Source organism: Nomascus leucogenys, chromosome 1a, assembly GCF_006542625.1.
Source record: "Nomascus leucogenys isolate Asia chromosome 1a, Asia_NLE_v1, whole genome shotgun sequence".
Classification (NCBI taxonomy): domain Eukaryota; kingdom Metazoa; phylum Chordata; class Mammalia; order Primates; family Hylobatidae; genus Nomascus; species Nomascus leucogenys.
The window spans coordinates 89,415,388-89,439,474 of record NC_044381.1 but is presented as its reverse complement, the minus strand read 5'-3'; the positions used below and the strand labels follow the sequence as shown (position 1 = coordinate 89,439,474).

The window sequence follows — 24,087 nt, the reverse complement described above, 5'->3', positions numbered from 1 at the left end:
GGTTCAATGCAGTGCGTTGGCTTTGGTTCTGGGTGGACACAGTAGTATAGTCTCCAGTAGTTTCTTAATCTGTAATCCCTACTAGCAACATTTATGAATGTCTCAGTGGCCTAGGCTTAGACAGTTTGTGGTGGTAGAAGTGCACCTTTCCCAGAGGTGGGCTTGCTGAGCTGTTCCTCAGATTGGGGGCAAATGTCTGCACACAGTGGGTCAGTTTACTTGGGGTCTGGCTCACTGGGGTTAGGACCACAGGGCTGTTACTCTGTCTAGGGGCGCATGGTTTCTCAGCTGGCCTGGGGGCATGCCTGCCAGGGGCAGTCTGTGGGGCTCTTTCTCAGGCCCAGGACATGGGTTCACAGCTGCTCAGCCAGCGTAGGGATGTGTCTGCCAGGGGCGGCCCATGGTGCTGTTTCTCAGGCTTGGAACACAGGCGGAAGTCTGCTCGGCTGGCCCTCTCTAGTCATTTTGAAGATTCTTTTTGCGTTTAGTGTTCTGAAATTTGACATCAATGTAGCTAGATATAGATTTGTTTTCATTTTATCCTCCTTGGAATTTTTTTGGCTTTTGGAACCTGATGCTTTTAATCCACTCTGAAAAACTGTCAATTATTAGATCTTTAAATTTGGAAGGAAATAATAAAGACAACGGGGAAGAATTGCTCTTCCCATTTTCTCTGTTATTTACTTCTCAAAATTTGATTAGATTTTATAATTTATCACTCTTTTCTTCAAGTCTTTTAATCTCTCTTTCATATTATTTGTTTCTGCCTTTCCATGAAACATTCTGAGTACTTTTATCTGCTTTATCTTCTAGCTTATCAACTCTTTGTTTAGCTGTGTCAAATCTGCTGTTTAATGTTTCTCTTAAGTCTGTAATTTCAATTGTATTTTTCATTTGCAGAGATTCCATTTGGCTACTTATCAAAGCTTCTAGTTCTTTTTGAGAATCCTTCATCCTCTGTTCTTCAACATACTTCCAGTACTCTCTTATTTCTTTAAAAACATGTTAAACGTATGAAACTACAGATAGTTACCAGCTTTGACCTATAAAAATGGCAATTTCATATGATCTAATAATTATTCTATAATCTGAATATAATTACAATGTCTGCAATCTTTATGTGTTGGATTCTGCCATTTGTGCTCTTTGCTGACTTATCCTCGTGTTTTGTTTTCTTATGTTTCCAGTGACTTTTGTTTTTATCTGGAAATTTTTGTGGTCTGTATTTAATGTGTGTTTCTCCAGAGAGGAGATGTGTTTGCTTCTTCCAGGTAGCTAGGGCCAGTACTGAAAGAGAGAAAGTTTAAATTGCTTGCTTGGATTTTTGGGCCACACGGGGTTTAGTGAGACACACCAGCAACAGTAGACTTAGAATTTGGAATTAGGGATTTTCTAAGGAGACTTTTTCTCCTTTCTTTCACTCTCTTAATAGCCAAAGACAAAGCGATTATTTTCATCATCTCCTTCTCTAAAGTCTTTTCCCCCTACTCATCTAATAATTGTATTGCTCTTCAGGAGTCTCTGAACCGACTGCCACCCTACTCAATTTTTTACTTGATACTCATATACATAGGCTTTTAAAATTCATGCCCTAGACTACCCAGGATGGACAGATGTCCTCTGAGAAAAGACTAATCTAAAACGAATCTACTTTCCCGAATTCTCACTTTCTATTTTAAGGCCTCTAAAAATTTCCCTTACTTTCTTACCAGTTCAGTGTTCTGCCCCATCTGCCCCAATGGGTATTGTTCTGGCTGCGTGACCAGACCAATATTTGGCTGTATGACAAGAACAAAACAGAGTCCTAGTCTCTTTGTCACTAGGTATTATATCCAGTTTCTTGAACAATATGAACTCAGTGAGGTACCAATAGGAAACAATTTTACTTTTCCCTTATGACATCTTGGGCAGACCCTTTAGCTTTCTGGTCACTTGCAATTTAGTCCAGTTTAAAATTTAAGTCCCATTTTATCTTTTTTTTTCCCCCCTTCACAGCTCTGTCTAGAGGACCTAGACAGGAACAGGGTGGACTCGGCTCCCTCTTTCCCTCTCTTTCTCTGTCTTCTTCTTCTGTCTCCATTATGATGCTCCCTTGACCCTCCAAGAGTCACAGGGATCCTGGGGGTGGGGAGGCCAGTGCTCCATATATTTCCCCTTAAACATCACACTACAATATGGGCCCTATTAGCCTTTTGGTGTGGGCTGCCCCATGCAGTCTCTTAGCCTCAAGAAGCAGACACCAGTCTCAGTTCATATAAATCCACAAACTCTAAGAGGGACCTGGCAAATGGCCCATGAACTTTTCCATATTTTCCTCTCTGGCAGCAGAAGCAAGGATGAGCTATGAGTTCAACAGCTCAGCAAGAATCCAATCAGTGAGAAGGTTAACACCCTGCTTCTTGTAGGACCCCTAATCATCACCAGTGATTCCCCTGGAGCCCTCCTCATTTGGCTTAGTGGGAGGAAAAATTTAGATTGAGAAAGTGCTCTTTAGGAAAACCTATGAACTGTGACTCTATAGAGTGTCCTCTTTTGACTCCCAACCTACCCTCCACCCAACCTAGAAGTTTACTTTTATACCTGGATAAACGTGGGAGGTTTTAGACAATTTTGATAGTCAACAAATGTCATCAATGATAAGCTCAACAAATGTTTCTGTCATTAATTCTCATAACAAATAATATTCTAGGGTCATATTATCTAAGGAATGTACAGGATAGATCACTGTAGAAAATCCTGAGCCAATGATACCCTTCTTAGATCTAGAAAATGGTGTCACAGAACTTGAATTCAGTGTTGGAATTCAAATTTTATATAAAAATGTCTTCAAATTTCCTGTGGCTGCAACCGATGGTAGAATTAGACTTTATATGTACAAAACATGCCTTATTAAAGTCAATGTGTTTCAGGAGAACAAAGCCTATATAAATGACACAACAATAACTTCTAAATTTAGCTTTTAAATTTTTGTGTATATAATACGTGGCATAATTATTTTAACATGCCAGTAACAACGTTTTGTGTTTAAAGCTTTTATCTGGCACCACTGTCTTCAGCAGAACAGAGTAACAAATTCAACTGCACAAGGAGCTAAGCTGAAAACTAATGTTCTCCTTGCTCACACTGTGTATAGACTTTCTGTCAGAAACATGATTTTGTTAGGGTCTTCCCACCAGCATCTTATCCAGCCATTTTAGCATGTAGAATTCGGTGCTGCATCCGATGATGCAGTGAAATCCATAGTCACTGTTGTTCCAGAGCGTGATGCGCACTGCAGTTTCCCAATTCCTTCTCTAAAAAATAGTCAGTGATCCCAGGTCAGCTACACTAAATCTGGATTTCATTCTCTTCTCGAATTTTATCTTACTGGAAACAGAATGTTTTATTTAATTAATTTCTTTTGAGATGGAGTTTCACTCTTGTTGCCCAGGCTGGAGTGCAATGATGCGATCTCAGCTCACTGCATGCAACCTCTGCCTCCCAGGTTCAAGCAATTCTCCTGCTTCAGCCTCCTGAGTAGCTGGGATTTCAGGCATGCGCCACCACACCTGGCTAATTTTGTATCTTTAGTAGAGATGGGGTTTCTCCATGTTAGTCAGGCTGGTCTTGAACTCCCCACCTCAGGTGATCCGCCCGCCGTGGCCTCCAAAAGTGCTGGGATTACAGGCATGAGCCACCATGCCCGGCCCAGAATTTTTTAATAGAAACGTTTAAAAAGAAATTTTAGAGTACAATTAGGGGTTTGTATGGTGTATTTTGACTTTTAAAAAACTGCCTGTCTCTTCCTTCCTTCATTCCACTCAGCATTTTTTCTCCCAGGAGAAGAAAGTCAAACAAGGAAAAATGTTGAAAAGATGAATTAATGTGACATTTAGAGTAAGATTTTAATGACACAAAGGCCAGGAACATCAGAGATATACCTTTGCTTTCACAGTTATAAGTTGACAGGATTTCAAGAGGTTGTTACTAAAGTGAATCTCATAAGGAGAAAAATTCATACATTTAAATAAAACATGCTACAGTGAAGTTATATTTGTTAAGGCAACCACAGCATAATCAATATTTAATTAAGCATTGTCTTTTTCAGAGTTGGCCCTAAAAAAGCCACACCCTTCTTTCCATCAGTATTGGCTGTGCTACAAGTGTTTTTGGAAATCCTCTTTGGAAATAAATGAAACAGCTTTTAAAGACAACAAGAAAACTGACTTCATTTGCCCAGAGTCACACCTTATTTAAACCACAATTGGCATTTCCCTGTTTAACTGCAGACTTTATTCACCAAACTGACTTCAAATTACTTTTTGTAAAACAAAAGGAAAAAGGAAAAGCAAAGCTATTTTTATTGTGAAATATTATACAAACAGAAAAGTGTTAAGAAGAAATACTGTGGGAACAGTTTACGTTATTTTTTTTAATCATGTTACCATAATTGATGTTAAAAAAATTTTTTTTCAACACTCTGGTAGTCTCTTGCAGGTACTGCCCCAATTACAATATACTCCCTGCCCCTTAGAGGTAAACAGTAATCATTGCCAATTATAAATCTGTTTAATATAGTTGCTGCCTTGGCATCCATTTTTAGGCCAAACACATGTTAACCCTGATGTACCTCATCACCTTTTGCCTGGTTAAAACGTCCCCTCCTTGGGCGGTTGAGATGTAGCCTCCTTGTTCCTCATCTCCCTGACCCAAACCCGACACAGCCACAGCTGCTGACCATGGTAAAACCTAATAGTCGATACCAGAGTCAGGTAAGTAAGCTCTCATCTTTGCATGTGTTTTCTTTAAACTAGCAAATCCACAACCCCTATGGCATAGGGGATAACGTCCATGGGCCTTAATAAAGGCATTGTCTGACAGGTGCTCTCTTGGATTACCAAATGTCCCCAGGGCAAAAACAGCACTTAAAGCCACCATCATATCTATGGATGTTTATGTTAGCATGAATCTTGGCCCAGTAACTCGTTATTCTCTTGTTAACTCTCCAGTGACATCAAGTGAATTTTTTTTTTTTACCAGATTTTGTAATTGTTCTCATCCAGACAGTTGGTCTGAGTAGGCTAGTCTACCATTCTCCAAAGCAGAATCTCCAAATCAATTTTGATTATATAAATGTATATATGGTTATGAATTCATGGCTTTGCTTCTGTTGAGGATATTTAAACAAGTTCTAAAAGTTCTTACTGGAGAAAAAAATCTGAAAAAATCAAAGCAATAGAAGCATTATTGAAATAAATATACCACTTTTCAAAGTGAATATTTGAAGAGACTATTTTATGTATGTATAAATTCTGGCATACTAATTAAGAATAAATTTTATTTTATAACTGATTTAATTCCATCACAAATGTGGAAATAATATGATTAGTTATGATATCCAAAAGATATCTTAAACTACATTAGACCTGGACAAATACAATTTATAACTTTATTAAGCAATTTAAGCTGAATGCTTATTAAATAATTCTACTACATAAGTTCATGTTAGTATAATTTGCTTTCAAAATTAATATAATTTATATTTTTTCCAGTGAAGCTTTGGAAGAAAACTGTAAACTTTTGCTTGTTTCTTTTTTCAGTTAATGAATCTCAATTTTTCTAAAAAAAAAATCATTGTATCATTTACTTTAAACTATAATGTGTTTAGTGTAATTTTGGCACTGTATTAGTTTTCTATGGCTGCTGCAACAAATTACCACAAACTTTGTGGCTTAAAACAAGAGAAATTTATTATCTCACAGTTCTGGAGGCCAGAAGTCCACAATTGGTTTTACCAGGCCACAATCAAGGTGTTGGCAGGGCCATACTTCCTCTGGAGGTGCTAAGGAATCTTCTGGTGGCTGCTGGCATCCTTGGCTTCTGGCCACATCACTCTAATCTCTGCCTCTGAGGCCATATGGCCTTCTCCTCTTCTTTCTATACTAAATTTTTCTCAGACTCTCATTTGTAAGGATACATGTCATTGCATTTAGGGCACACCCAGATAATCTAGGACAAGCTTGTCCAACCCATGGCCCATGGGCCACATGTGGCTCAGGATGGCTTTGAATGTAGCCTAACACAAATTCGTCAATTTTCTTAAAACATAATGAGATTTTTGTGCGTGTGTGTGTGTGTGTGTGTGTGTGTGATTTTTTTCCTAGCTCATCAGCTATCGCTAGTGTTAGTGCATTTTATGTGTGGCCCAAGAGAATTCTTCTTCCAGTGTGGCCCAGGGAAGTCAAAAGATTAGACACCCCGATCTAGAATAACCTGCCCATATCAAGATACTTAATGTAACCATACCTGCAAAGACCCTTTATCAACAAATGTTTACAGATGTAAAGAACTAGAAGCTGATATTTTGGGGGGCCATTATTCAGCCCTCTACATGCATCCAACAAATTATCTCTATTTTGAGGCACTTTTAAAGTTCTTCCTTCCAATGATACAGAAGCAGAAGAAGAGTAACAAAGACTAAGAATACCGATTAACTTTGGGCAATTCTCAGGGAATTACTAATTTGGGTAATCTATTTCTCTATTTGTGAGAAAGAGAATTGGGATGAATGAATTGAAGCAAGAGGGAGGCAGGGAAGTTCATTATAAAAAAAGTTTCTAAAGGTCAAAGTTGTCCAAAGATGGAATGAGTGATGATGCCATCCATCATTGCAAGTTATTAAAACAGAGGCTGTTTCTTGTTCTTTGGTTTTCTAATATGGAAGTAACACAGTGCAATGGTTTGGATGTCCCCTCCAAAACTCATCTTGAAATTTAATTACCACAGTAACAATATTAAGAGATGGGATCATTAATGAATGACTAGATCAGGAGGGTTCCATGAGGTAGATTCAGTTAGAACATCTTGAGAAAAAGTGAAAAGCATTAACTTCAGAATGAATTAATGCAGTTATCCTAGGAGTGGGTTAGCTATCCAAGGAGTGGGTTCCTGATAAAAAGGCTGAGTTCGCGCCCGCCATCCCCAGTTCACACACATGCTTCCACCTTCTACTTTCTGCCTTCTGCCATGGGATATCCCTCCTTAGATGCTGGCACCATGCTCTTGGACTTCCCAGACCCTAGAACTGTGAGAAATACATTTCTCTATTCTTTGCCCAGTCTGTGGCATTCTGTTACAACAGCAGAAAACAGACTGAGACACGCATCTTAAGACAAAACCAGTGGCCTAGATTAACTCAGAGGTAGATTCAGTTAGAACATCTTGAGAAAAAGTGAAAAGCATTAACTTCAGACAGGCCTTTACACATATCCTGTGAAGAATCACAGAAGATCAGAGTCAGAATGGACTACAAATATCATTTAATCCAAACCTATCAATTAACAGATGAGAAAACTGAGGCCCAAAGAAGTTGGTGACTAGCTCAAGGTCACACAGTGACCAACTCAGGTTCACATAGGCTGTTTGGAGCCTAGACTCCAAACTGTATTGCCAAGAAACTGCAAGAAAAATACTTTTAAATGTTTAGGTAAACTTAAAGCTATTAAAAATAAATTTGTGGATAATGAAGAGACAGAAATGTATTCATGAAAAAATGTGTTAAGTAAAATAAAAATGCATGTATATACCTTGGATATTTTCCGAAAATTCTTTGTGCAAGAAAAGTTCATACGGAAGAGCTAGGTGGGCATAATTTTAATCAAATCCATTCCTCTATTCTTCGTGAGACAGAGGTAGAATTGGGACTAATGCAGTGAAGCAAGAGGGGGCTGGTAGGTTTATTATTAAAAAAAAAAGTTTCTCAAGGTCAAAGTTGTCCAAAGATGCAATGAGAGATGACATCCATCATTGCAGATTGTTAAAACAGAGGCTAGAGAGCACTCTGTAGGGGTCTTACACATTCCCAAATTCATACAGGCTGTAGGAGATAAATATGAGAAGCTGCTGAAAATAGAGGATCCTGAGTCCAGACGCATGGGGATGTCCTGGGAATCTATTTTTAACAAGTTACACAAGTGATTCTCATGTTCAGGGAGAACGCATCAAACACCTTTAAGAAACTGTTGCAATCCAAGAGTCTATAATTTTGTGCATGAGATCATGGAAACAGTTTGCAATGGTAGTGAGGAATCCAGATTCCAGTCTTGGTTCTCTCCTTAACTGTGATTTTCGAGGACATTACATCATGTCTCTGGGACTCAACCTTCCTGACTGCAGGAATAAGTGAGACTAGATGTATCTTATGGCTCTTACATGCTAGGAATTTGTGTTTCTGAGGGTGGTCTGGAAGAAATCAATCTCCAAAGTCCCTGGAAAATTCTTCATGACATTCAGGTCATGGAGAATTATCCTGGAACGACTGTCTATGACAGCTGGGCAAAGCTGCACAATCTGGCTGCTTTCCTGGGGCTGGCAGGCATTCTGCCCAGGATATGTCTATCACCTGCAGGGCAGGTGGGGCATGGATAGAGCTGGCACGCTTAGGTTGGAAACTCCGAAGACTCACCATCTTGGCTCCAGCGATCATCTTTGTTACCTACTTACTATTCAAAGAGGGTCTGAGGAGGTTGGTCTGTGGTCCTGAAAAGGGATTGGTAGGGTGGCTCTGAAGTACCCTTTCTGTGGACACCTTGCTCAGAAATCTTAAGCTTCTGGCAGATGAGATGGTTTGTATGTGACTTCCCCTGCAAAAGCCAATGAGCCTTGGACTTTGATCTAATGTTGGGTTCTTCTTTCTTCCGTATTTCCTTCTGTCTCCAGTTCTCTATTTTTGCTCAGAAGTATTTATTTGCTAAACCTCACCCCTTATAGCTCTTAATTTTTCACTTTCTAAGAGAGGGATTGTATTCTAATGGCTATCTCTTGTGTTTGGCCTTCTCCCAAACATATCTATCCCCTAACTCAGTGCATTTACTCCCTGGGCCAGCCTTCCCAATCCCAACATTTCGAACCCACAGGTGAACCAACAGGCATTCCTTCTCCCTCTTCATCCCAGCAATACCTGTGAATTCACCTATGAGTTTGTCCTGATCTGAGCAGGGAAGATAATTTCCCTTACATATTGGTGGGAAAATTTCAAACTCAAAATCATAGAAGATGTAGGGTGGGTGAGCATGTTATCTCAAGCCTGGGTAGCAGATAGACTAATACATGGCTTATAGAAGAAGATGTGAAAATTGTAGTTCCCAGTCATGACCCTGGAGTGCCGGGTCATTCAGACTCTGATGGCTCCCAAATCCATACATATCTCTTACATAAAATGTTCTCCAGGACTTTGGCTCCTCACTTCCAAGCTTCTCCTAAACAATGCTACCTGAATACCCCTTCAATACCTCAAGCTTAGCATAATCAAGACTGATCTTGTGTCTTCTCTCCCAAACCCATAACTTCCTCAAGTCCTTATATTGGGTATAGGAACCTCCTTTACCCAAAACAGGTTAGATCAATATAGGTTATTTTTATTCAATGTATTTATTTAAATTTATTAACATTTTTATTAGATATTTATCATTAATAAAGATGTAAGCAATGAAGTTAGATCAGACATATGAAAGCCAGAAAAACAAAGAAGAGAAACATTTGATGAGAAAAGGTTTTGCATTCAGCACATAAGATCGAAACAGGTGCTTTCAGTCCAGGCTCTGCATGGGTCCTTCAGGAATTCACCAGACAAATTTAATTTGTGAGATGGAAGGTCAAGAAATGCCTACCACCTCTTGTGTCACTGTTCCAACTGGTAGACATCAACACCTTGGGAAGGTTGTAAACAAACACACCACAAAGCCTGCTTTAAAGGGACTCATGTGGATGAAATCACATCCCTTCAACTCTGATCTTTTTGTATCACTTGGTACAATGGTTCCCTTCTATGTCACCTGTGAATTCTGGAAAACTGTATATCAATTTTCTGCTCTGCTTATAACTATACCTCCCCCGTTATCTCTATCCTCATTACCCATAAATTCTTTTTCTAAATTCATATTCCCCAGGTCTATATTTTTTCCTTTATTTCAGTTTTGACTTTTTTGGCAAGTACATTCATTTTCTAGAATGTTCTCTTTATGCTCTAAAACTTTCCATTTAGAGTTTCTTGTCCAGGCTCGTTTGATCCACTATAAAGGTACACATCTGCATATTGCTATGTGTTTGTTGATTTATTTGGTGTAGGTCATTAACAGTTGCTTCTCTTTTTGCCTTTGGGATGATCTGGATATGTTGGCAAAATTTTCAACTCAATGTAGTAACTTGACAGCATAGAGATGGGCCTTACAGCAAGATACTACTTTTTATCAACATTATTCTCCGACTTTCACCGTGTTGCTGAGAAAGTGGTGACAAGCAGCTTCCCAGAGCTTCTGAGAGTGACGGAGTCTTGGATGCACTGGGAGATGCTCATGTGTTCCTCATCAATATCATCTTTGGAAAGAAGCTTTCACCAGCAGACTGTCATCATCATGCCACTGGTCTCCATCTTCTTGCCTTCTTCCATTGAAATCACTTGCTGTTTATTCAGCAAAGTCACATGTAGGTATGGACAGTGTGTTATACAGCAGTGCAAGAAATAAAGACACTGCTGATTAACCAGCCTTATAATGTCCATTATTCTTTCATCTTTACTTTCAATTTTTATTAAAGAACTGGGGTCCCAATGCAGAAGAGAAAAAGTTATTCCCCCAGCTGTTGCTGTTGAAATGGAAGCTCCAATGTTGGAGTATCTGCTGGTATCTGCTGGTTTGTGATGGGAAACTGGCTGTTTCTCAAATGGCTAGAAAGTCTGATGGAGGCTGCTGAGCTGGTGGAAAGGCTGAAGTGTGGGCTGATTACTGTCCCATGTAGATACAGCCTCTCTTGCCACAGTAACAGGGTGGCCATGTATTAATGCGTTTCAACTTTAGGTTTGGTACCCATGGGTCTCAGTGACCTGGATTTTTTCTTTATGTAGTTCTCTACTCTAGTGCCAGCAACTAGAGATAAGCATGAGATTTGTCTTCTCTCCTGGGGCTTGACTGGTCTTAGGAACCACCTCAACACCAGCCTGAGCTGGGCTGGCCAAGTGCAGGACCTGATATTGCTAAACAATAGACACTGAGCTAGTGATTGGTCTGTGCAGTAGTTAAGTAGGTGAGAATGTTGGCAAAATGCATTCTAACTAGATAGAAAAGTCTGCTGATGCTACCAGTTTCTGAGCCCACTGAGAACTCCATCATATAAATAGAGTTTTTTTTTTTTTTTTTAGCTTTGTCCACTGACAATTGATGGTTAAGTTGTTTCAGGGCTATTGTCAGTTACCACTCATCCAGCTGTTTTTCAGATTCTTCAGTTTTGTTGCAATTGTCTCCTGTGTTGGGGGACTATTCTCCATGAGTCTTTCACACACCTGCACATCTGGAGAGGGAGGCACTGACTGCCCTGTACTGGACTATCTTTTCAAGATTTTTAAGGATGTTTATTTCCCATGGTAGATCACCCTAATAGAGACCTCCAACTTTTAGATCATGCTTTTAAAATAAAAATCTTTTACTATAATTTTTGTGGGGTTTCAGAAGAGAAAAAGTTAAATGAATGTATTCAATCCATGATATTAAGGTGTATCCATTTTGGATGAGTTACCCTCTGCTCTATTTCAAGTCAGCAGGTTGTGTCAGTCATACCTTCTACTTTTTCCTCTGATCTCTTCAACCCTACCACTACCGTCCTTACACAGGTGGCCCAGAGGAACAGATCCTGCTATTTACTAGCTGTGTAACCTTGGAAAAGTGACTCTTGAATTAGCAGTTTCCTCCATTACATAGTAGAGATAACAAAAGTTTCTATCTCACAGGGTTTTTATAAGGATTTAATGATGGATGGCTATACAGCCATGGTTTCAGTTGATGCTGTGGTTGTCGTTAATACGGCCTTATTTCTCACATACATTCCCTAATCTAGACTCCATAACTAGTCTCCACACTCCTCATTTCTTCCTGCTTACACTTCCATCCACTTCATGGATGTGATTTCCCTCATATTTAAAACCCCTGATGGCAGTCCATCTGAACAGGGTAGATGGGTTACCTTTGAGATGAAAGTAACCCACCTTTGAGACTAAGTCGACAAGTCAGTGTTCCTTTATAATCTGTTATTAGGTGTAATTCTTGTATCCTTTTCATTCCTGTGGCTGTTCTGCCAACATGCTCCTCTTCTCAAACACATACACACACAATAAACTCCAACCACACAAACAAGCTTATCCTTACTGAAACCTGGCATGTTTTTCATGTATTTGAGCCTATGAAAATTCTATTTTCTCTATGTGGAATGACTTTTCCTGGATTTCTACTTATGTTTAAGGCCCAGTTCTAAATTACTGTCTGTGGTAGATTGTTATGGTAATGCCCTCCAATGAATCATGTCTCCCAATGTCAACATGATGTTGCCACTCCTACACCAGGAGGTGGAGTTGGTTTCTCCATCCTCTTCAATCCAGACTCTGCCTTGTGATTTGCCTTGAAGAACAAGACGTGGCAGACTTGACACTGTATGAGTTCTGGAGCCTAGACCCTGAGAGGTCTTGTAGTTTTTATCCTCTCCTGATTGGAACCCTAAGACCAAGAGGCTGTGAAGAAGCCTAATCTAACCTATTGGTGGATACAAGGTGACATGGAGAAGAACTGAGACCCCAGTTAAGAGTAAGCACCAAGGCCAAACAAATAAATGAAGCCACTGTACACCCTCTAGCCTCAATTGAGCCATCAGATGACTACAGCCTCATGGCCGAGACCAGCAGAACTGCCCAGATTGCCAGTTCATGGAATCATAATCATAAGAAACAATAAATCACTGTAGTTGTAAGCAATTATAGTTTGTGGTGGTTTGTTATGCAGCAGTAGATAACTGATATACCTTCTCAGAGAAATATTCTAGACATACCCAATAAAAATTCATGATTCTCTCTCCTGGACTCAAATGGCATTTTGTCCATTCTTCTATTATGGCACATAGCTCATATAATCATTGATCTACCTGTGTCTGTTTCTCTCACTAGATTAATAGCTTTCTAAGAGTGGCGGTCAAGTCTTTATTCATCTTTATATCGTCTGTGACTACTTTAGAGCCTGGCACATAGTAATAGCAGGCATTTATTACTCATGTCATAAACTCACCATCTCCCCCTGAAACCCTTTCACTTGCCCTCTTGGACTCACGATGAATCACAAGTAAAACCAGTTAATATTCCTTTCATCTTCTTGTTCTTCTCCAATGGCCCTGCTTCCCTGCAGCCCTCTTAGGTGGTGGCTATTTTCCCTCCCACACTTTATATACCATGGGATTTACAGGTAGGTAAGTGACTGTCATGCTTCTAATGGCTACTTTCAGACTACCTTCATCCCCTCCCTCTTCTCTAAAACACACTCAGCTTTGACTCCCATACCATCTGATTAAACCACTTGTACCTCTTACTGTGAAAGTCATCTGCTGATCCCTGGTCCTTTGCTTCTCATTCCATAAATATTTTAACTCACAATCACCTTCTCTAATACTCTCCAAGTAGTGATTTCAATATTCACACAGCTCAGTCTTCCAGTATCAAGGCCTCTCAGTTCCTTAACGTCCTCTCCTCCAAAAATCTTACCCTCTCTCCCATTTCAATCCCTTGTTCATATGGTTATTTTTTTTTTATTATTATACTTTAGGTTTTAGGGTACATGTGCACAATGTGCAGGTTTGTTACATATGTATCCATGTGCCATGTTGATTTCCTGCACCCATTAACTCGTCATTTAGCATTAGGTATATCTCCTAATGCTGTCCCTCCCCCCTCCCCCCACCCCACAACAGTCCCCGGAATGTGATGTTCCCCTTCCTGTGTCCATGAGTTCTCATTGTTCAATTCCCACCTATGAGTGAGAACATGCGGTGTTTGGTTTTTTGTCCTTGCGATAGTTTACTGAGAATGATGTTTTCCAGTTTCATCCATGTCCCTACAAAGGACACGAACTCATCATTTTTTATGGATGCATAGTATTCCATGGTGTATATGTGCCACGTTTCCTTAATCCAGTCTATCGTTGTTGGACATTTGGGTTGGTTCCAACTCTTTGCTATTGTGAATAGTGCCGCAATAAACATACGTGTGCATGTGTCTTTATAGCAGAATGATTTATAGTCCTTTGGGTATATACCCAGTAATGGGATGGCTGGGTCAAATGGTATTTCTAGTTCTAGATCCCTGAGGAATCACCACACTGACTTCCACAATGGTTGAACTAGTTTACAGTCCCACCAACAGTGTAAAAGTGTTCCTATTTCTCCACATCCTCTCCAGCACCTGTTGTTTCCTGATTTTTTAATGATGGCCATTCTAACTGGTGTGAGATGGTATCTCACTGTGGTTTTGATTTGCATTTCTCTGATGGCCAGTGATGATGAGCATTTCTTCATGTGTTTTTTGGCTGCATAAATATCTTCTTTGGAGAAGTGTCTGTTCATGTCCTTTGCCCACTTTTTGATGGGGTTGTTTGTTTTTTTCTTGTAATTTGTTTGAGTTCATTGTAGATTCGGATATTAGCCCTTTGTCAGATGAGTAGGTTGCAAAAATTTTCTCCCATTCTGTAGGTTGCCTGTTCACTCTGATGGTAGTTTCTTTTGCTGTGCAGAAGCTCTTTAGTTTAATTAGATCCCATTTGTCAATTTTGGCTTTTGTTGCCATTGCTTTTGGTGTTTTAGACATGAAGTCCTTGCCCACGCCTATGTCCTGAATGGTATTGCCTAGGTTTTCTTGTAGGATTTTAATGGTTTTAGGTCTAACATTTAAGTCTTTAATCCATCTTGAATTAATTTTTGTATAAGGTGTAAGGAAGGGATCCAGTTTCAGCTTTCTACGTATGGCTAGCCAGTTTTCCCAGCACCATTTATTAAATAGGGAATCCTTTCCCCATTGCTTGTTTTTGTCAGGTTTGTCAAAGATCAGATAGTTGTAGATATGCGGCATCATTTCTGAGGGCTCTGTTCTGTTCCATTGATCTATATCTCTGTTGTGGTACCAGTACCATGCTGTTTTGGTTACTGTAGCCTTGTAGTATAGTTTGAAGTCAGGTAGCGTGATGCCTCCAGCTTTGTTCTTTTGGCTTAGGATTGACTTGGCGATGCGGGCTCTTTTTTGGTTCCATATGAACTTTAAAGTAGTTTTTTCCAATTCTGTGAAGAAAGTCATTGGTAGCTGTTCCTATGGTTATACCTTATATTATTGTCCCTGCCAATAATCACAATCTTTCCAGAATCTCAATTTCAAACGTGCCACTATCTAATCACCATCTCCCATATTTTCAGCTCTCTTACTCTTGCCTTTGAAGACTCCAAATTTCCTTTGCCACTCGACTTACAATTTGTTGTAATTACTACTCTTCATGTTTCCTCATCCATCTCATGTTCTTGTTTTCATCCTTACTCAATTAAATGTAACGGCCAATCATTTTAGTTACTTTGCCTCTATCTTGATCTATTATACCCTCAAACTTGCTATAACATCAATTAAGTCCACTTTCTACCTGAGGCATGCCCAAATCCACAAAGCTAAATGTGATGGGGGAAAAATTATCTGTCTTTAAATTCAAAAATATTAATCATCCTAAGAAGGTCACTGTATTAGTACGTTCTCACACTGCTATAAATATCTGCCCAAGACTGGGTAATTAATTAAAAAACAAAGAGGTTTGATTGAATCACAGTTCTGCATGGCTAGGGAGACCTCAGGAAACTTACAATCATGGCAAAAAGGGAAGCAGGCATGTCTCACACGGCAGAAGGCAAGATAGTGTGTGAAGAAGGAACTGTCAAACACTTATAAAAACCATCAGATCTCATAAGAGCTTGCTCACTATCATGAGAACAGGAGGAGGAAACCACCCCCATGATTCAATCACCTCTTACCAGGTGTCTCCCTCGACATGTGCGGATTATGGGGATTACAATTTGAGATGAAATCAGAGTGGTGACACAGAGCCAAACCACATCAGTCACAATCAAAGTTCTATTTCCCTAATCCAGTCAATCTCTACTCTCCTAGTTGACTAATTTATAATTTATGATCTCTCTTCAAACTTGCAAAATCTCTACCACTTTTGCTTTCCAGATTACAAGGAACATAGAGACAATGAGAAATTCTATAAGCTTCCACCACCTCCCATCACACCTGCCTACTTATTTGTACCTCTGTGCATCTATTATGCCTCCTTTCTTCTTCTTTTTTTGTTTTGTTTTATTTGTTTGTTTGAGACGGAGTCTCACTCTGTCGCCCAGGCTGGAGTGCAGTGGTGCAATCTCAGCTCACTGCAAGCTCCGTCTCCCGGGTTCATGCCATTCTCCTGCCTCAGTCTCCCAAGTGGCTGGGACTACAGGCACCTGCCACTACGCCTGGCTAATTTTTTTGTATTTTTAGTAGAGATGGGGTTTCACCGTGTTAGTCAGGATGGTCTCAATCTGCTGACCTTGTGATCCGCCCGCTTCGGCCTCCCAAAGTGCTGGGATTACAGGCCTGAGCCACCATGCCTGGCTGCCTCCTTTCTTCTTTCTACGAATAAACTGCATGCGTTTCTAGCTGAAACTACTCACCAATATGCATGTTAGATTCAGTCCTCTCTTATCTATTCATTGATATCACTCCTTGAAGTTTTCCCATTCTCCTGCGTCATCTCCCCTCCTCTACTGAGTCATTTCTATAATACAAACATATTATCTTTTTATTAAATTAAAAATCTACCTGTTCTGACCTAATGCACCCCTCTAGATATGCCTGCATTTCTTCATTTTACAAGGGAAACTCCTCCCAAGATTAACTGTCTGAGCACCTCGAATCACTCTCCTCATCTCAGATTGGAACACACCCAATAAGGACTTTTGCTCCCAATGTTTCACAGAATGTGCACTTACCAAGGTCAGCAATGAATTCAGTGTTGCTAAATGCAATGATCAATTCTCAGCCCTTAGCTTCTCAGCACAGCTATAGTAGGTCACTCCACTCTCCCTTAAAACACTTTCTAGAGAAGTTGGCATCCAAGAAATTATATGCTCTTGATTTTTCCTCCTTGTCTCCAGCCACTTGTTCTCAATTTCTTTTGCTGTTTTCTTCTTCTCTCCCTCACATCTATAGATTGGAGTACCTTGTGTTTTAGGAATTGGACTGTGTGTTCTATCTACTCTCACTCCCTTGGTGACCTCATTATTCCCATAGCTCTAAATACTGTCTACATGCTGATGGCTTATGAACCCAGCTCAGACACACCTTTAAAATCTAAATCCACATACTGAAATACCTACTTGTCATCTCCAACTGAATGTCTAACAGATCGCTAAAACTTGACCTGTCTAAAATGTGTCTTTTGATTTCTTATCCTTCAGCTAACAACTGCCCCCCACCCCAACCCCTGGCGCCCCCATCATAGTATTCCCTGTTGAAATTAACAGAAACTCCATTTTTCCAGTTGCCGAAGCCAAAAGGTGTGGATCATGGCTAATTCCTTTTTTCCTCTCACATTCTATAACTGATCTATCCCCTAATACTGTCTGTTCTACTCTATTAGTCTATTCTCATGCTGCTAATAAAGACATACACAAGACTGGGAAATAAAGAAAAGAGGTTTAATTGACAGACAGTTCAGCATGGCTGGGAAGGCCTCAGGAAACTTACAATCATGGCAGAAAGGAAAGCAAACACGTCCTTCTTCACATGGCAGCAGCAAGGAGATATGAAGAGTGAGGTGGGGGAAAAGCCCCTTATAAAACTATCAGATCTCATGAGAACTCACTCACTATCATGAGAAAAGCATGGAGGTAACCAACCCATGATTCAATTACCTCTCACTGCGTCCCTCTCAAGACATGTGGGGACTATGGGAATTACAATTCAAGATGAGATTTGGGTGGGGACATGTCCAAACCATATCATTCTACCCCAGCCCCTCCCAAATCTCATGTCCTCACATTTCAAAACACAATCATGCCTTCCCAACAGTCTCCTAAAATCTTAACTCATTCTGGCATTAACCCAAAAGTCCGAGTCCAAAATCTCACCTGAGACAAAGCAAGTCCCTTCTGTCTATGAGCCTGTAAAATCAAAAGCAAGCTTGTTACTTTCTAAATGTAATGTGGGTACAGGCATTGGGTAAATATACCTGTTCTAAATGGGAGAAATTGGCCAAAACAAAGGGGCTACAGGCCCCATGCAAGTCCGAAATCCAACAGGTCACTAATTAAACCTTAACATTATGAAATAATCTCCTTTTACTTCATGTCTCACATCCACGTTATGCTCATGCAAGAGGTGGGCTCCCACTATGTTGGGCAGCTCTGACCCTGTAGCTTTGCAGGGTACAGCCTCCCTCCTGGCTGCTTTCACAGCTGGTGTTGAGTGTCTGCAGCTTTTCCAGTTGCACAGTGCAAGCTGTCGGTGGACCTACCATTCTGGGATCTGGAGGACAGTGGCCCTCTTCTTACAGCTCCTCTAGGCAGTGCCCAAGTGGGGACTCTGTGTGGGGGCTCCAACCCCACATTTCCCATCTGCACTGCCCTAGCAGAGGCTCTCCATGAGGGCTCTGCCCCTGCAGCACACCTCTGCCTGGACATCCAGATGTTTCTATACATCCTCTGAAATCTAGGTGGAGGTTCCTAAACCTCAATTCTTGTCTTCTGCACACCCACAAGACAAACACCATGTGGAAGCTGCCAAGGCTGGAGGCTTGCACCCTCTGAAGCCATGGCCCAAGCTGTACCTTGGCCCCTTTTAACTACAGCTGGAGCAGCTGGCACACAGGGCACTAAGTCCTTAGGCTGCACACAGCAGTGAGGCCCTGGACCTAACAGGAAAGAAAAAAACATTTTTTCCTCTTAGGCCTCTGGGCCTGTGGTGGGAGGGGCTGCCTTGAAGGTCTGTGACATGCCCTGGAGACATTTTCCCCACTGTCTTGGCAATTAACATTTGGTTCCTCCTTACTTATGCAAATTTCTGCAGCCAGCTTGAATTTGTCCCCAGAAAATGGGTTTTTCTTTTCTACTGGTTTGTCAGGCTGCAAATTATCCAAACTTTTATGCTCTCGTGTCCAGAAAGGTCAAATGTCATCTCTTGAACACTTTGCACTTACAAATGTTTTTCTGCCAGATATCCTAAATCATCTCTCTCAAGTTCAAAGTTTCACAAATCTCTAGGGCAGGGCCAAAATACCACCAGACTTTGCTACAGCATAACAAGGGTTATCTTTGCTCCAGTTCCTAACAAGTTTCTCATCTCCATCTGAGACTACCTCAGCCTGGACTTTATTGTCCACACGACTATCAGTATTTTGGTCAAAGTCATTCAACAAGTCTCTAGGAAGTTCCAAACTTTCCCATATATTCTTATCTTCTTCTGAGCCCTTCAAACTGTTCCTACCTCTGCCTGTCACCCATGTTCCAAAGTCACTTCCACATTTTCTATTTTTTTTTTTTTTTTTTTTTCTGAGACAGGGTCTCATAGACTGGAATGCAGTGGTGTGATCTCAGCTCACCATAATCTCTGCTGCCTGGGCTCAAGTCATTCTCCTGCCTCAGCCTCCCAAGTAGCTGGGATTACAGGTGCATGCCACTACCACTGAGCTAATTTTTGTACTTTTAGTAGAGACGGGGTTTCACCATGTTGGCCAGGCTGGTCTTGAACTCCTGACCTCAAATGATCCACCTGCCATGGCCTCCCAAAGTGCTGGGATTACAGGCATGAGCCACCGCACCTGGCTGCTTCCACATTTTCAAGTATCTTTAAGCAGTGCCCCACTACCTAGTAACAATTTACTGTATTAGTCCATTCTCATGCTGCTAATAAAGACATACCCAAGATTGGGTAATTTATAAAGGACAGATATTTAATTGACTCACAGTTCAGCATGGCTGAGGAAACTTACAATCATGGCAGAAAGTGAAGCAAATACATTGTCTTCACATGGAAACAGCAAGGAGAAGTGCAGAGCAAAGAAGGGGGAAAGCCCCTTATGAAATCATCAGATCTCATTAGAACTCACTCACTATCATGAGAACAGCATAGAGGTAACTGCCCCCATGATTCAATTACCTCCCACCGGGTCCCTTCCATGATATGTGGGAATTATGGGAACTATTATACAGTTCAAGATCAGATTTGGGTGGGGACTCAGCCAAACCATATCATCTACCTTCAGATTCGAATCCGAATCTGACTACCTAACACATCTCCAGTGCTGATAGCTTAGTGTATTAGTCCATTTTCACACTGTTATAAAGAATGATCTGAGACTGGATAATTTATAAAGAAAATAAGCTTAATTGACCCACAGTCATTTACACGGCTGGGGAGGCCTCAGGAAACTTACAATCCTGGCAGAAGGTAAAGGGGAAACAAGGCATGTCTTACATGGTGGCAGGAGAGAGAGAGAGCAAGGGGAAGTGCCACACTTTTAAACCATCAGATCTTGTGAGAACTCACTCATTATTATGAGAACAGCATGGAGGAACCTCCCTCATGATCTAATCACCTACCACCAGGTCCCTCCCTTGCCATGTGGGGATTATAATTTGAGATGTGATTTGAGTAGGGACGCAGAGTGAAACCGTATCACCTAGTCTGAGACACCATTTTAATACTAGCCTCCTATCTGGCACCTAAACCCTCAATCCCCCAGGGAATTCTGAATATAATAGAGTGATCTCATTGAAAGTTAAGTCAGAGCATGTCAGGCCATGTGCAAAATCCTGCAGTGATAAGAGGCTAAGTGATCAAGTTCACCATTCTCACGTGGCTTCGTCCCCACTCTCCTTATTTTCTTGACTCTACTATAGCTGCCCTGGCTCCTCCTCACAGATCCTCGATGTTCCAGGAACTCTCCTGCCTTGGGCACTGAGCTCTGGCTGTCTGGAATGCTCTTTCCCTCAATATCCATATGATTCAATCCCTCATCTCCTTTCCGTCTTTACTCAAATGTCATCTCAAGGAGCTCTTTCTTGAGCACTTACTCCAAAGTTGCAACACTCCAACACTTCCCATCCTTTTGTGTATTTTATTTTTCTCCTTGGCCTTTATCACTACCTACAATTCTGCAAGTTTTCCTTACTTATTTCCTCCTCTACTAGAATATAAATTCCATGAGGGCAGAACTTTTTATCTGTTTCATTTACTTCTGAATCTCAGATCCTTAACAATGCTTAGAAAATAGTGAACACTCAATAAATATCTAAATGAATAAATTTTAAAAAATGAATGACCAAGCATATTGTAAAAAGAACCAGAGCACTTTAGGAGGCCAAGGCAGGTGGATCACCTAAGGTCAGGAGTTCGAGACCAGCCTGGGCAACATGGTGAAACCCCGTCTCTACTAAAAATACAAAAAATTAGCCAGGTGTGGTGGCGGACACCTGTAATCCCAGCTACTCAGGAGGCTGAGACAGGAGAATCGCTTGAACCCAGGAGGTGGAGGTTTCAGTGAGCTGAGATCATGCCACTGCACTCCAGCTTGGGTGACAAGAGCAAGACTCCATCTAAAAATATAAAAGAACCAGAGGAAATTTTAGAAATAAAAAATAATTGAAATTACATACTTAAAACTTGGACTAAAGGGACAATTACTTTTCAAAGAAAAGCAGGATATCAACAAAAGAGAGATACTTCATGGCTCATTTATGAGGCTACCATAAATTTGATACCCAAACCAGCAACAATGGTAAGAAAAACAACAGATCAATGTGGCCCGTGAAATAGATACAAAAATCTTAAACATTATTGAACAAAATCCAGGAATGTGAAAAATAATATAGTAAAATTACATACATAGTCTATATTATACTATATATTATACATGAATAATATATATAGTAAAATTTCATTTACATAAACTTTAAAATTAGAGAACACTAACAAGTATCCTTCATTACCCAAATCTATCTGGGCTCTATTTTGGACTGAATATGTCTCCTCCAAATTCATATGTTGAAATCTAGTCCCCAACGTGATGGCATTAGGAGGCCTTTGGGGGAGTTTATGAAGGAGGCCCCCTCACAAATGGAATTATTACCCTTTACAGAGAGGCCAGAGAGCTATTTAGCTTACTTTTTTTTTGAGACAGAGTCTCACTCTGTCGCCCATGCTGGAGTGCAGTGGTGTGGCCTCTGCTCACTGCAACCTCCGCAGTTCAAGTGATTCTCCTGCCTCAGCCTCCTGAGTAGCCAGGACTACAGGCGCATGCCACCACACCCAGCTAATTTTTTTGTATTTTTAGTAGAGACAGGGTTTCGCCACATTGGCCAGGTTGCTCTCAAACTCCTGACCTCAGGTGATCCACCCACCTCAGCCTCCCAAAGTGCTGGGACTATAGACGTGAGTCATGGTGCCCGGCCACCTATCTAGCTTTCCACCAAACAAGGATACAACAAGAAGTGAGCAGTCTACAACCTGGAATGGGATCTTACCAGAACCTATGATGGTACCTGATCTCAGACTTCCAGCCCCCAGAACTGTGAGACATAAATTTCTGTTCTTTATAAGCCACCCAGTGTAGGGTGCTTTGTTCTAGCAGCCTGAGCTTAGTAAGACAGTACCTGAGTTCAAACAGTGACAATCTTGATAATGAGCTGGAATACTTACTTCAACTGGGTCTATTTATCTTTTAAGTTAATATACAGTAATATTGACTCTGTGTGTGTGTGTGCTGTTCCATGAAATTTGCTGTTGTTGTTGTTGTTATTGAGACAGAGTCTCGCTCTGTTGCCCAGGCTGGAGTGCAGTGGCATGATCTCGGCTCACTGCAACCTCTACCTCCCAGGTTCAAGTGATTCTCCTGCCTCAGCCTCCCAAGCAGCTGGGACTACAGGTGCACACCACTACACCTGGCTAATTTTTGTATTTTTTAGTAAAGATGGGGTTTTGCCATGTTGGCCAAGTTGGTCTCAATCTCCTGACTTCAAGTGATCCCCCTGCCTCAGCCTCCTAAAGTGCTGGGATTATGGGCATGAGCCATCATACTCAGCCTGTTCCATGAATTTTGGCCTATATATAGAGTCATGTTACCATCACCACAATCAGTATACAGAACTGTTCATCATCATCATCTCATAAAACTCCCTCCTGCTGTCCTTTGTAGTCACACTCGCCCCACAACTGCCAGTTGCTGGAAACCACTGAATTAATCTTAATCACTATGGTTTTGTGATGTATAGAATGTTGTATACATGAAACCACATAGCATGTAACCTTTGAGACTGCTTCTTTCACTCAGAAAAATGACCTAGAGATTAATCCAAGTTGCTGCCAGTATCAATAGTTCCCTGGTTTTTGTTGCTGAGTATGGAGAGACTACAGTTTGTTTATCCATTTACCCGTTCACTGAAGGACATTTGGGTTGTTTCCAGTCTTTGGAGATGATGAATAAAGTTGCTATATTCTTCAGTATACTTCAAAAAAAGTTGCTATAAACCCTTACATACAAGTTTTTGTATAAACACAAGTTTTCATTGCTCTTGGGTGAATACCCAGGAGTGGAATTGCTGGTTCATATGGTAAGCATTGTTTAACTGTGTAAGAAACTGCCAAACTAGTTCCCAAAGTAGCTGCACAATTTTCCATTCCTGTCACCAATATGTGAGAGTTCCAGTTGCTTCACATCCTCACCACCACTTGGTACTGTCAATATTTTTATTTTTAGCCATTCTAAAAGGTATATAGTGAAAACTAAGTCCTTTGGTTCCTGAATTTTGAAAAGCATACAGGCAGATTAAGAGAATCATCTAAAATGTTATCTTAATTTATTTGGTTACTTGTTTGGATAGCAAAAAATACATACCTAGGTAGTAAAACTATGAAGAAAAACAATGAATTGATTAGTATACGAGCAGATAGTGTTTAGGGAAGTGGATGCAATACAGTAGGTACCCAAGGGGGCTCTAAGATATTGATAATAACATTCTTTATAAGGCAGGATGGTAGGTACATGTAATGTGTTTTATTATTTTTGAACTACCGATGTGTTTTAATATATTTCACAATAAAAAATTTTAAAAGAAAGATGAGCACACAAAACACAATATCAGGAATGAAGAAAAATATTTTAAAATCTCTCTTTCAGGAGTTCAAGTACAGTGAGTTAAAAAACTGAAAATAAAAGCATTTTGTAGAATTTGAAT

General features: G+C 40.5%; 1 protein-coding gene across 6 annotated transcripts in view; it reads right to left on the bottom strand.

Annotated features, from left to right (window-relative positions):
• Nucleotides 1-24,087, bottom strand: part of RGS6 (regulator of G protein signaling 6) — a 635,113-nt gene that overhangs the window by 182,022 nt on the left and 429,004 nt on the right. The gene's annotated exons all lie outside the window — the stretch shown is intronic.